This window comes from Heloderma suspectum, chromosome 5 (genome assembly GCF_057233095.1).
Source record: "Heloderma suspectum isolate Gila_16-S chromosome 5, 16-S_ref, whole genome shotgun sequence".
Taxonomy (NCBI): Eukaryota; Metazoa; Chordata; class Lepidosauria; order Squamata; family Helodermatidae; genus Heloderma; species Heloderma suspectum.
Window position 1 is genome coordinate 150049318 of NC_139462.1, and position 15334 is coordinate 150064651.

Genomic DNA, 15334 nt, shown 5'->3' on the forward strand with positions numbered 1-15334 from the left:
AGAGATCTCCCCCACACACACACCTCCAGTAACAGCTGTGTAAGGGAACTGCTGAGAACCTAAAAGGAAGCAACTCAGCAATTCTGTAGAAGCTGTCTATCAAAAAAGCCAGCGAATTAGAGCTTTAGAGCAAGAGACATCACTGTGCAAAACACCACAAGCCTAGCTTTCCAAAATCCCATCCACTCCCTTTAAATAGCTATAATTAATTCTGTAGCTCTTACTTTATGAATTAAAATTTTAATTAATGCTTTCTGTCTTAAGTGAGCTTTTTGGGTGCAGCCAAGAAAATGTCTGTGTCTGCAATTCTTCTGCATAGTAGTGACATAAGAACATTAGTGCTCTACTGGGTCAGACCAAAGGCCTATCTGTTCCAACATTTTGTTCCAATAGAAGCCAATCAGATATCTATGGGAAACCTAGAAGTAGGACACGAGCACAATAACACCCTCCCACTTGTGTTCCTCAGCATGGTGCATCTGATACTGGAGGTAATATGTGGCCTTTGCTTTGTACCTAGTAGCCATTGATACTCCATGAATTTGTCTAATCCCCTTTTAAAGCTGTCTAAGTTGGTGACCATCATTACATCTTGTGGAAGTGAATTCCATAGCTTAATTATGTGCGGTATGAAGAAATACTTCCTTTTATCTGTCCTGACTCTCTCACCATTCAGCTTCATGGGATGATCCTGGATTATATTTCATATAATATATGAAAGATATTATCCACTTTCTCCACACCATGCATAATTTATGCATGTCTGTCATGTCCCCCCCCGCCCCGTACTCACCATTATTCTAAACTAAAAAGCCCCCAAATGTTGTAACGTTTCCTCATAAGCAAGTTCTTCCAGTCCTTGATAATGCTGGTTGCTTATTTATTTATTTGATTTTATTTGTATACTGCCCAACTGGCAAATGCCCTCAGGGCAGTTTATGATCATAAGACCAAACAACAACAAAAATAAAAAATACAACAATGCAGATATAAAATAATACAATAATAAACATTAAAAATGTTTTTAAAATATTAAAAACATTGAGGAGGCAGCACTAAAACTAATTAAGCAACAGATTAAAGGTTAAATGATGGCTTAAAGAAAAAGGGCTTAAACCTGGCATCTAAATGTATACAGTGAGGACTCCAGGTCCCTGGAGACTCCCTGGGCAGAACATTCCATTGACTGGGTGGGTGGGTACAGTGAAGGCTATTTTCTTCACCATTTCTAGTTCTACAATATCCTTTTCAAGTTGTGGTAACCAAAACTCTGCGCAGTATTCCAAGTGTGGTCACAGAATAGATTATGGCATTATGGCATTATGATAATGGCAGTTTTATTTTTTATTCCTTTCCTTATGATCCCCAATATAGAATTTGCCTTTTCCACAGTAGCCTCACATGGTGTGGACATTTTCATCACGCTATCCACCACAACTTGAAGATCATTTAACTGGTCAGTCACTGCTGGCTCAGATCCTATTAGTGATTAGGATTTCTAATCCTACTCTAATCTAATTTCTAATCCTATTATGTGATTAGGATTTCTTGCCCCAATATGAGTTGTTAGAGGAGGGATGGGGAACCTCAAGTCCACGGGCTGGATGCAGTCCATGGGCTTTCCTCATCTGGCTTGCAAGCTTTCTGTGCTCTTATCTCCAGTCAGTTACCGGAGATAAGATGGTATTTAAAGGCAGTTAAACTTTAAATACCATGCATAGAATTGAGCTGCACTTTGCAGTTATGAGAGCTGTTGTATTGGGGCTTACCCTTGAGTAGGTGCTTAGAATTCAGTATTCTGTTAGGGGTTTTACTGTTTTTGTTAAATTAATGGTTGGTGTTGTACAAAACAGGCTCCGGACTCATGGAAAGAATTTCAAGGGGACCCAGCTAAAACTTGTCCATTGTTTTACCTCCCAATAAAAATATAACATATTCTGGCTTTACATATAATTTTGTAACCTGTTTTTTTCTTAAACATTCTTAGATGTTGTACCAACATGCTTGTTAAAAATATGTTATGATTCCTGTTCAAATTACAATTGACAGTTCACTTCTCCTTTAGAGAAAATCAGTGTTTTATTTTTCACTGGAGTGTAATCTTATGCACTCTTATCTGGTAGTAAGCTGCATTGGACATAGTAGTAACAGAACAATCCTATGCATGTTAGTACTACTGTGGTCAGTGAGAATTACTCATTACTAATTGTGTAAGTATACCCATTTACCTGGGAGTACAGGTCTGCACTGTAAATGACTGTATTCTGAAAAATGAAATGTGGGAGTAGAAATGCCACATGGATAACATTCAGTAGTTAGAGACTGATTCATAATAGAGTTAGAAATCACTTTCGTATTATTGGACAGTGTTCCAGATTTCTGTCTTACATGCATCTGCAGTGTGTGAACGTTTGTGTTGGCTTCTGTATGCTGTTGATCAAGAGATACGATACTTATTTTTCTATCTATCTGAAATACTTGTCAAATACATCATGGTGGTTAAGGGGTAATGAATTTATATAGTACCGTCATATGACTGCCTCCTCTAGCTAGAGCTAATGTTAGAGGCAAAGTCCTCGACTTCTCATAACCATTTTTTGTCCATTTCTCTGTCGTTCAGGCAGACTAATAGCCCCAGTGGCATACACTTGAGTGAATGGCAAAAGAATTACTTTATTATTACCTCTGAGACTTGTACACCAGGGCAGAAGGCAGATGCATACTGTGCACCGATTTTACGCATTGAGGAAGCAGGGGACAAACTCTGAGATCTCCCAGGTTTGTGCTGCTAACCTGTTCAAAAAACACTCTGAAAAATACTCTGCAGTGCTTGACTCTGACAGTGCAGAGACTGGCTTGAATAACTATGCTAAAAACGTTTTGACTTTGGCAAGATGTCAGCAAAATGACCGTGTCAAGTGGCAATCTGCTTTGACAACAAGTAATGTGATGGAACTGAACTTTATGCGAGACATGATGGAGGCTGGCAAAAAGTTCCAAAGCTCTCTGAAGACACAAAGAGATGTAAGCATTGATAAGGAGGTCGCTGCCTCTGTGTCTTCAAGTCTTCCCAAACTCACTCTCTGCTGTAGTGACGGTGAATCTGTGCTTGGGACTGGCTCATCAAACTGTATAAATCAGGGACCAGATATCCTTGGGAGCTGCCGAGCTTTGAACTTTCATCAAAATGGTACTATGCTTTCCCCAACCAAGGCAGGAGTTGCACATTCTTTTTCATCTGTGTCTATAAGTGAAGTATCCAGTATTACCTCTTGCACAGCCCCATTATTTGCAAATAGTGAATCAGCATTTAATAGTTCTCTGATACCCATGAGTAATTCAGGTCTGGGGAAAAATTCATCATCCTCTACTCAATCTGCAGGGATGGGCAACCTGGGAAAAAGGAAAACATTTTTTTGTGTACAGTGAAGAAAATCTTCTGGTTTCATTCCTAATAAGTCATCTAATATAGAAGCAAAGAACTTTACATGGAGTGGAAGGAAAAACAGTGAGGACAGAGCATCTGGCTTCAAAACTACAAAAGATAGCGCTGGGTGGACCAGCAGAGGAAATACCAAAACCAGTCCCAGCATACTCCATTCCCATCTTATGGAGGTATAAAAACCTCTTTGGGAGCGGAAAGTTCTCAGGGTCCATTTGGAAAGTTTGTCCCTCCAGTGCCAAAACAAGATGGAAATGGAAACATGGGAATGCCATGCAAACCTGGTGGGACTGGAACTATAGAGCTGGCTTACCTAACAGATGAACGGTTAAAGAATATAGAACCAAAAATGATAGAACTTATTATGCATGAGATCATGGATCATGGGCCTCCAGTAAACTGGGATAACATTGCTAGAGTCGAGTTTGCAAAAGCAACTATCAAGGAGTTAGTAGTGTGGCCTGTGTTGCGACCTGACATTTTTACTGGCTTACAGGGTCCTCCAAAAGGTATTCTTCTATTTGGTCCTCCTGGGACAGGGAAGATTCTCATTGGCAAATGTTGTTGTTGTTCAGTCGTTCAGTCGTGTCCGACTCTTCGTGACCCCATGGACCATAGCACGCCAGGCCGTCCTGCCCTGCGCTCTCTCCTGGAGTGTGCTCAAGTCCATATTCATTGCATCGGTGATGCTATCTAGCCATCTCATCCTCTGCCGTCCCCTTCTCCTTTTGCCTTCAGTCTTTCCCAGCATCAGAGTCATTTCCAGAGAGTTTTCTCTTCGCATTAGGTGGCCAAAATATTTGAGCTTCAGCTTCAGTATCTGTCCTTCCAATGAGCACTCAGGGTTGATTTCCTTTAGGATGGACTGATTTGACCTCCTTGCAGTCCATCAATTCTTCGGCGCTCAGCCTTCCTTACAGTCCAGCTCTCACAGCCATACATTACTACTGGGAAAACCATAGCTTTGATTATGCGGACCTTTGTTGGCAAGTGATGTCTCTGCTTCTTACTATGCTGTCTAGGTTTGCCATAGCTTTCCTCCCAAGGAGCAAGCGTCTTTTAATTTCATGGCTGCAGTCACTGTCTGCGGTGATCTTGGAGCCCAAGAAAATAAAATCTGTCACTGCTTCCATTTCTTCCCCTTCTATATGCCAGGAAGTGATGGGGCCAGATGCCATGAGCTTAGTTTTTTTAATGTTGAGTTTCAAACCAGCTTTTGCACTCTCCCCTTTCACCCTCAACAAGAGGTTCTTTAGATCCTCTTCGCTTTCTGCCATTAGGGTGGTATCGTCTGCGTATCTGAGGTTGTTGATAATTCTCCCGACAGTCTTAATTCCGACCTGTGATTCATCCAACCCGGCGTTTCTCATGATGTACTCTGCATATAAGTTAAAAAAGCAGGGCGACAATGTGCAGCCTTGTCATACTTCTTTCCCCATTTTGAACCACTCGGTTGTTCCATGTCTGGTTCTTACTGTTGCTTCTTGACCCTCGTACAGGTTTCTCAGGACACAGGTAAGGTGGTCTGGTACTCCCATCTCTTTAAGAATTTGCCACAGTTTGTTGTGATCCACACAATCAAAGGCTTTAGCGTAGTCAATGAAGCAGAAATAGACGCAAATAGTAGCAAATGTACTGCTTGCCAATCTGGGGCCACATTTTTTTAGCATCAGTGCCTCTTCACTGACCTCTGAGTGGGTAGGTGAGGGAGAAAAGATGGTTTGTGTATTGTTTGCTGTGGCATGATGCCAGAGCCAGCAATAATTTTCATCGATGAAATTGATTCTCTCTTGTCCCAAATGTGGAGATGGTGAACATGAGTCTTCCAGAAGAATAAAAACTGAGTTCCTGGACCAGCTAGATGGAGCGATGACCTCTTCTGAAGACCGCATTTTAGTTGTAGGAGCAACCAATCAGCCACAAGAGACTGATGAGGCTGCATGAAGGAGACTGCCGATGAGATTGTACATCCCAGTGCCTGAAACTTCTGCCAGAAGGCAGATAGTGTCTTATATGATGTCAAAGGAACATTGCTCCCTAACAGAAGAGGATCTCATTGTTAAAAAAATCAGACACGTTTTCTGGGGCTGACATGACACAGCCTTGTCGAGAGGCTGCTCTAGGTCCAATCCGCAACATTCAGTCTGTTGACATTGCAGCTATTACACCAGAGCAAATACGATTTATTGTTTTTCAAGATTTTGTCAATGCTTTAAAAATTGTGCACCACAGTATGTCCTCCAAAGATCTGTAATTGTATGATACTTGGAATTGAAAATTTGGATGTGGAAGATAGGGGGAAATAATTTGCATCACTAAATTTTGTGTTAACTTTGATTTTGATTGACTTCTAAAATGTTCATGATACTCCAATAAATGTGAGGAAACTGTTGACGTGTGCATTTTTGCTTTGTTGCCTGAGCTACTACGCCCTCTGTGCAGAATGCTTAGCAAGAGACACTCTTTGTCACTTAATACTACAATCCTCGGCACAATTATTAGCAAGCAAATCCCCTTGAATTAATTGGGAGTTACTAATGAGAAAACATGCATGCATGTCCCTGCAGTAAATGTATAGTGTAAAATTATCAGATGTGCTCCATCAAACCTAGTGTATCGTAATCATAAAAAGAATCTGTAGTGATCTTAAGTTTTTGCTACAGTTGTACAAATCTCCAACTGATTATTTTTTAAGGATCAGCGTTAATTGGAGACATTTGATATCTCCAAACTCTCTATAAAAGGCAGCCTCTTTCCAGGCATCTTTCCTCCACTCAGTCTTGCTGTCTACCTAGGCTGTTTTGAGTTATCTCACTCTCAGCTGATGAGAGTTGTGGAACTCTGTGTAGCAGGCTGTTTGTGTCTAGGTTTTTTGTGTTGTACCTCAGGGCATAAATACATGTACAAGACTTTTCTATGATGGACTGATACAGTGAGCTGAGGAAGTACTTAAACTCCATATTGCTGTAACTTGCTGCCAACAGCAGTTATCCCTGATGACATTAATTATGTTGTCCTAGCAATGAAATGAGACATATGAGCCTTTTAGGGGGGGAAATTACTATTTGTTTAGTAAGTGTTAGGTTTAAGAAACTTATAATCAATTTCCCAAATTAATAATGTTTTTATCTTGAGGATTAAGGACCTAGAATGGTAGGGACCAACATTTTTGCATCTCAGTCTTACTCCTTGATGATATGTTGTCATGTATCAGTGTAAGTTTGAAAATATATTGACAGTAAATAAACAAACTTCACCCATTATAAATATAGAAATTACCTAAATGGGAAATTTTAAAGATCTTAATGTTCAATGTAAGTATGAAATTTTAGTGCAAGTTACTGAACAGCGTCTAGGCAAGCATCTAATGTGAACAAGCACTTTCCTCAGAGATCTTTCTATATATATATTGCCAGGTTTTTCAAACACATGAGCAGTTCGATCACATAAAAGTAATCCTTATTTTATTTTTATTTCATTCCAGTACGTATATCCTCCTCCTCCTCCTCCCACATTTGAGACGGCTAATGGCAAACTATGCACTTCAGTAGAGTGTTAACTTAGTAAAACAAGCACATGTGGAAATTCCTTGAATTTAAAATACGGTTGTCCTTTGTTATTTGTAAAGAAGGAATAGTTTGTCTTAACACTTTCCTCAGAAGTGCAATTTCTTTTCTAAAAGAGTCTTACTTTCAGGAAGTACATGAAATAAAGCTGTTGCTTTGAACAGTTTTCCTGAACCAGCTGCCTAAATGGCTTCATAAAATTTTCATTTCTACATTGTGTGCATATAAGACCTGTGCTCTCAGTGGAAAACTGGTAGGTGGATTTTGTAACTCATTCAACAAAGGAACATTAGCATAAGCTATCTTTTAAAGACATAAGAAGAGCTGGATCAGACCAAAAGCCTTTCTAGTCCAGCATTTGATTCACACAGAGGCCAACCAGATGCCGATGTGAAACCCACAACAGGACATGAACGCAACAGCACCCTGCCGTTCGTGTACCCCACAATTGACATTAACAATTTAATGTAATGGTTCTCAAACTGTGGGACAGGCTCATTCAGGCAACATAAAACGTTTGCAAGGTAGATATGAAGTTCCAGAAGGATTGGAACTTGAGGCAGGTAGTGCCTTTCTCCCTCACCAGCCAAGGCCTGGGGAGGTGGAATGTCCTCTGGTATGGACCTCTCAGTGGTCCACATTACATTTGTGGGGTTGACTATACCTTTATTGACTTGTCATCCCAATGTGCTTTGGGAAGAAGAGCAGCTGCTTTGGACTGATTATGTTTTCCTCTGCATGGCTTTGTTGTTGTTGTTGTTCAGTCGTTCAGTCGTGTCCGACTCTTCGTGACCCCATGGACCATAGCACGCCAGGCCTTCCTGTCCTGCAGTCTCTCCCAGAGCGTGCTCAAGTTCATATTCATTGCATCCGTGATGCTATCTAGCCATCTCATCCTCTGCCGTCCCCTTCTCCTTTTGCCTTCAGTCTTTCCCAGCATCAGGGTCTTTTCCAGGGAGTTTTCTCTTCGCATTAGGTGGCCAAAATATTGGAGCTTCAGCTTCATTATCTGTCCTTCCAATGAGCACTCAGGGTTGATTTCCTTTAGGATGGACTGATTTGACCTCCTTGCCGTCCAGGGGACTCTTAAGAGTCTTCTCCAGCACCACAGTTCGAAAGCATCAATTCTTCGGCGCTCAGCCTTCCTGATAGTCCAGCTCTCACAGCCATACACAGCCATACATTACTACTGGGAAAACCATAGCTTTGATTAGACGGACCTTTGTCGGCAAGGTGATGTCTCTGCTTCTTACTATGCTGTCTAGGTTTGCCATAGCTTTCCTCCCAAGGAGCAAGCGTCTTTTAATTTCATGGCTACAGTCACCGTCTGCGGTGATCTTGGAGCCCAAGAAAGTAAAATCTGTCACTGCTTCCATTTCTTCCCCTTCTATATGCCAGGAAGTGATAGGGCCAGATGACATGAGCTTAGTTTTTTTAACGTTGAGTTTCAAACCAGCTTTTGCACTCTCCTCTTTCACCCTCAACAAGAGGCTCTTGAGATCCTCTTCGCTTTCTGCCATTAGGGTGGTATCGTCTGCATATCGGAGGTTGTTGATAATTCTCCCGGCAATCTTAATTCCGACCTGTGATTCATCCAACCCGGCATTTCTCATGATGTACTCTGCATATAAGTTAAATAAGCAGGGTGACAATATGCAGCCTTGTCGTACTCCTTTCCCAATTTTGAACCAATCGGTTGTTCCATCTCTGGTTCTTACTGTTGCTTCTTGACCCTCGTACAGGTTTCTCAGGAGACAGGTAAGGTGATCTGGTACTCCCATCACTTTAAGAATTTGCCACAGTTTGTTGTGATCCACACAATCAAAGGCTTTAGCGTAGTCAATGAAGCAGAAATAGACGTTTTTCTGGAATTCTCTTGCTTTCTCCATGATGCAGCGAATGTTGGCGATTTGATCTCTAGTTCCTCTGCCTCTTCGAAACCCAGCTTGTACTTCCGGTAGTTCTCGGTTCGCATACTGCTGAAGCCTAGCTTGTAGGATTACGAGGAGGTTAATGCTACTCCAATCCATGGATTCTTGCATGCAGTAGCAGACTGTTGTACATACGCTGCGGCATACAACATTCTCTGCACAGTTGACTGTGGAACAGATTGTAGGTGCTGGACGTTGTTTCCCAATATTAGAAGACAGCTCTTTGCTCTGAAAAGAAAGATGTTGTCCTTGATCCATAACTTTTTCAGGTGTGCCATCCACACTTCACTTAAATGGGGAGAGCATTTCCATTTGTGCTCCTTGTATTGACCCACTGAAAATTAATATCTCTTTAATGGGGAACCGTTAAGAATGCAGCCCTGATCAGGGACACCATCCAAGGCGAGGAATGGACTACATGGCTTCCCCTCCATATAGTTTGAACATATCCTGGGAAATACAGGCAGTTTAGGCTGCAATCTTATTAGGGTTGCTTGAGGATTTTGTTCAGTCTGCATTTTAAAGTGAACCAAGCAGATTTGCACTTTGCACTTCTCAAATGGAATGCAGGTAGCCTTTGGTTTTTGCACTTCTCTGAATTTTAGAATATCGTCCTTGGCTCAAAACAGCATCCCAAAATGCATGCAGAAATGTGTTAGGAGAAAATGCATACAAAACTGTATTTTGGGAAAAATGCATTAAAATTATGTGAATTTTCATAACGTTTTAAAGAATTGCCATTATGATGGAGAAGTGGGACAGAAGGGACTTATGAACACATGTGAACCTGACATGAACTGATCCATCCATCCTTAAATCCTATACACACTTACTTGGGAGTACATCCCATTGAACTCAGTGGGGCTTACTTCTGAATAGACATTCATAGGATTGCACTGCATGACATATCCTTTGTATGACAATCCCTTATTGACTGGAATAATCATTACCTCATATATTCCTGAAAGGTAGATCATTATGAGAACCATTTTAAAGATGGAAAAATGAAGAAAATGATTGGGGACTTGCTCAGGGCTAGTATCCTGTTGCTAGACTGCCTTTCTACACTGCACTGCCAGTCCAAATTCTGTATCAAGAAAAACTAGATTCTGGAATCTGTATAAATCTGCATAGTTTCATCTTGTTTTTGATAAGTCTGCTTTTGCTCATTACAGAGAAAGGACATTTAACTATGAAGGGCACTAAAGCCCATCCTCAACCACTAGAAAGTTTAGTCACCCACCCTCTTTGGCTTCTGATATTTTAGCTGTCATTGCCCAAACGCTTTAAAGCATCTATTCACAGCCATGAGGGCTAGCAACTTGCTTTCTAAAAGAAAAGAAGAAAAGAAAGCTGTGTCTTGGCAAGCTGAATTCTGCACCTGTCCTGTGCCGTGTTTTTCCTTTGTGCCCATAGAATTGCAGCATACACCCAGTCCTGCTCATGGCACTAATTTCTGCCTATATTAACAGGAAAAGAAAAAGAAACTTACAATGCTCTTTATATTAAAATTATCTCCATCATCAAACAGTGGATTCAATTTGAAAGAGTTGCACTATATTTTGAACTCAATTTTTGGGAGGGGCCAAACCTCCTAGTATTGAATGGCAATTATCTTGCATTAGTGTTAGTCATTTGTACTAACCTGTGATTAAAAAGTTCACGTGTTGTCAGCATTTGCCCTTGGCTCTTGTTGAAATTATCTTTTCTATTTCCTAGGCCCTGCCCTTGGGCAATATATTTTTGCTGCTGCCATTCCTTGATAATGTGTCTTCATGTTTCAAAATTGAGCATTGCGCCATTAACACAACTGAATAGCTTAACAAATGCTCCGCAGTCAAACACAATAGAAAACAAAAATATGAACAAATAGAAAGAAAATGTGTAGGAATAGTGACTTATCCCGGTCATTTTTTTAAAAGTACCTTTTTATTTATGGTAACATGATATTCCGTCTGCATATTATTTAGAGGAGAGGGTGTAGGGTAACAGTATATCCTTTTCATTTTTGTTATTTATTTTAAGTAAAAGGGGAGATTTAATGCTGCAGTGCTGGGCAGGGAGAACATATAATTCAAAGAACACTTTAAACTAAAAAAAAGTGGTGTGGGGGGAGTATTGTTGCAAGGGGGAATAGCTTTGGTGGTTTACACTTTTTTCAGGGTGTTTTTTTCCCCTTTTTAAAATGTATGCTGCCCTTAGTTTCTTGATAAGAGATATGTTCAGATAAAATATAATAAATAATGATTTAGAATGATTTAAAGACCTTGTCCTGTGTAATAACAAAGACCATGGTTATCTATGACCTGGCAACCTCCAGATTAGATTACTTCAATATACTGTACCATGTGTCTGCTTTGAAAACTGCAGTTATTCCAAAACACAACTACTAGGCTACTAACTGGGACCAGCTAGTTGGAGATGCATGTCAGTGGTCTTTCGAGCACAATTCAGAGTGCTGGTGCTACAGCTTGGGACCTGAAGAAAGAGGTTAGAAACTGAGAAAGCTGCCTTATGCCATCCAACCCAGTTCTGTCTACTGTGACTGGCAGAGGTTCAATGGCATCTCAGGTCGAGGTCTTTCCCATCACCTGATCTTTTTAACTGGAGATACCAGTACTTGAACCTGGGGCCTTCCTCATACAAAGTATGTGATGTACCACTAAGCTACAGCCGGTCTGTCCACACGCACCCTATTAAATGCCAGATGGAAGAGAAAAACCAAAATGAATGTGAAAACTCCACGTAAAAGGCTGAGCATGATTAGTGTGTGTGGAATCCTGACTGACATTTGGATGGAAAACAATGGAAAACTGGATACAGGATAGGGAGTGGAATGGAGTGGCTGGATCCCTGAAGAGAAGCACTCCACATTGCAACATTTTATTGCAGGAACTCATTGTTTTTATTTCTTTTTCTGAACCATCCAGAAATATTTATATGGAAGGGTGGTATATAAATCTATATCCCCCCTCCACACTTCTGTTTAAAGTTCATTGGAGTAGTATTTTATAAATCTGGGATACTGCCTCATGAGGTCGTATACCTGTTTCATTTTAAAAGGGGGGCAGGAACACTCCAGCGTTTAAGTGGAACAACAGATGTTCTCGAGTCTGGAAGATGCAAAAATCAACCTTGAAAAAAGGGTACAAAATAGCATGGGGATTTGTTCGTCCTTGGTGATGTCGCAACCAATATCCAGTAAGTAGCTGTGACACTCATCACGTTTCACACAGCACTCCAAAACTCCTAACTGAGGAAAAAACTACCAGTGGGTTGAATGCTGGGTAACGTGGGATCCCTAGTACCTTAGTCCTGTGGTGGAGAAAGTTGTCTACTTGTTTGGTGTGCCATATGCATCTTGTAAGTCCAAAAGAGAAACCACAATAATAGTCCCTTCATGGAGAGCTTGTTTGCATAAATACTTAACCCTGTGCTGGAAAATGTCTGTTAGTCATTTTCCTCCATAGTGAATTGTCGCCATGCACACAATTAAATTAGCAGCTAAATGCCTTGCATTGCCCTGTTGAGAAACATTACATTAGATAATCCAGAATTTAGGTAGCAAAGATCAGCAAGCCAGAAGTTCAGGAAACACTTTCAAGTAACTGTTGGAGAATGTACTTAATTTTAGATGCCTCAGACTGGGTGGGAATAGAAAACAACAAAATACTTCTCTTCACTGTCTTACTCATTGGTCTTCTGTCTTAGAGTAACAACCAACTGGTCTGCCGTGGCCTTTGACGTCATTCACCCTTTCCCCCAATGTTTTACACCAAGTAAATACAGATCCCAAGTGTCTACTAAGCGGCAACTTAATCTAGTGTGCATGTAACCACTTGGGAAATCTCATTGTCCAAGGGGCCATCTTCACAATCAATTTAGCGCAGAGTGGGAGCACTTTGAAGTCATTTACATCACATTTTGTCATCTCCAGTCCACAGCCAGCCAGCAGCTTCCATCCTGAAAAGCCAATTTTTTGGAAACTCCTTTTACTCTTGCTTTTAAAGTTAAAATGGCCCCCAAGCTGTCCTGCTGCTGTGTGGCCTGTCCCCTCTGCATTAAATCCTGGGTGTGCCTCTGTGACGTGGCTGTGACCTGGCAGTGACATGGTTAAGGGGTCAGGCCACTCCCCCCCCATTCCCTTTTTTCCCATTGCAGTAAGAGATTTTGGAGGCTTCCTTTCCCACCTCCCACTGTAGCCTCTTTGCCCATTCACAGCAAGCACCCTGTCTTTCTGGAGTAATCTGCAAGCCAGGGAGGGAGCAAGCGAGAGGCAGTGGAGATGATGGTATTGGGGAGCAAAGTAGCAGCTCCACTCTCTGCTGTTTCTCATTCATAAATCAGGCAGGGGAGGAGGAAGCCACCATCCCCCCCTCCTACAGGAGGGTGGCAAGTCCCATGGAAGTAAATCACCATTCTGATGGGGAGGAATAGCTCCATGGTGCTTTTATGCCTGGGCAAGGCAGGCTAGTTAGTCCCATTAAGGTAAATTACCATTCTGACTGGGAGGAAAAGCAGTTTGATGAATCTGCAAGGCAGGCTAGTTACAGAATTGCTGTTACTTGCTCTCTGATTCATAAGAACCGGGGGAGCTAGGGATGGGAAACCGGTCTCTCTCATTCGCTGAACGGTACTTCCCAGGTTGATGACACTCAGCTCTCCTCCCAGACTCTGCCCACCCAACCCTGAAGTTTCAAGCCCTGTGTGACTGGAAAGTGTTTTTTTGGTGCTGTATAGTCCACTTTTCTTGCTCCGTGCATCCCTGATGGACTGAAGCCAGTTTCATGAAAATCTGGATAATATCCTGACGCACTTCTCATTCCGTTGTTGTACAGATCCAGCCCAGGTTTCTAAATGTTACTGGCATGAGAAGGAGCCATGGGAAGCCAGGTTCCCAGCATCTGCAGCAATGTATGAAGGATCCCCATAAGTTTAGTAGAAAACCCTCTATTTGAATCAAAAGGAGACTCACCAAAGTCAGTCTTGAAACCCTTTCCAATCCATAAAGATAGAAGACGTCTCAGGATGCTGGGAAAATTGCTTTATTCTTGAGAAAGTCCAATACGTTTCAGCCCAAATTTTCTTCAGGGCCTTTTTCAGGTGCTATAAAACACACAAAATTAATACAAAGTGCATGATTGCTTATATAAACTTAAGTTCTTTAAAATAGCATTCAGAGAACGCTGGAACATATGTCTCATACATTCAATAACTGGCAAGCAAAATTCTTGCTGAAGACGGCAGATTAAATAACCTACATACAGGTGTTGGCAATCTCTCACACAAGCTTTAACAATGTCAAAGAGATAAGAAGTCAGGGATTGTCCTGAGTTAACTTCACAGAAGGAGTCAAGGGAGTGTCACCAAAGTAAGAAGCCTCAATTAGATTAAAGAAATCAAATTCCTCATTGAGGCCTTCAGTGAGGACTTACAGCTTTCAACATCAAAATCTACTCAATTTCTTTTTTGCATAAGATCTTATCATTTGCTGTGTTTCTACAGTATCACATCCAATACTGTACTATCATTTTCAATAAAATGACTTATTAATGGGGTACCCAGTTTTTTTATTTCTAATAGTACAGAGTTGTTTCCCTATTCTTTTCTTGAGGATCCTTGATGTTTTTCTACAGATTTATTTGCCCCCATGAGGCTTTAACGAGGAATTAGATTTCTTTCTTCTGTAATTGAGGCTTCTTATTTTGGTGACACTCTCTTGACTCTTTCTGTGAAGTTGGTTAACCTGTGACAATCCTTGACTTCTAATCTCTTTGACATTTTGCTGTTTTCTAAGATTAGAAATGCAATATTAAGCTGGTAAGTCTGCAAGCTAAGTAGGCACAAGCATATGTTTCCAAAGTTTTCATAGAATCATAGAATAGTAGGGTTGGAAGGGGCCTATAAGACCATCGAGTCCAACCCCCATTTTAAAAATGCTTATCTTGGCTTGGGCCTTTTATTTCTCTTTTGTGCAAGGAAACCCCTTGAAAATGAAAAGGGTTAACAATTCCTGTCTTCCATAAGTGTATCACAAAGATTCACCCCAACGTACATGTCCCTGCTTGCATGTGCATCTTGCGTTCATTATGAAGCCTCATTAGCTGCTTCCTACTCATTGGTCTGAGCTAAACAGTCAACATGGTGTTCCCTTCCCCCTCTACAATGAATAATTTCCTCTTCCTTGAGCATGATAGTTTATACCATGTCTACCATATAGCTAGGCACTGACTGATGTACTAATACAGCAGCTCAGTATCTGGTATTGCATCTCTTCAGTTGTCTGTCACAGCCATTTACTTGAAAAAGATCAGAGTTAATTGAGGATGCGTATGTCCTCTGTCCAGGATGTTTCATTTATAATACAACCTAGTTTCTCTAATTAAACATGTAGC

At 41.1% G+C, this 15334-nt stretch overlaps 1 protein-coding gene and 2 pseudogenes across 7 annotated transcripts in view; all 3 read left to right on the forward strand.

Moving 5' to 3' along the window:
* The window catches only part of COA1 (cytochrome c oxidase assembly factor 1), a 108244-nt gene that overhangs the window by 39102 nt on the left and 53808 nt on the right, over positions 1 to 15334 (forward strand). The window lies entirely within an intron of this gene.
* On the forward strand, positions 2476 to 4227 carry LOC146344638 (fidgetin-like protein 1; annotated as a pseudogene).
* LOC146344639 (fidgetin-like protein 1) lies at positions 5063 to 5738 on the forward strand (annotated as a pseudogene).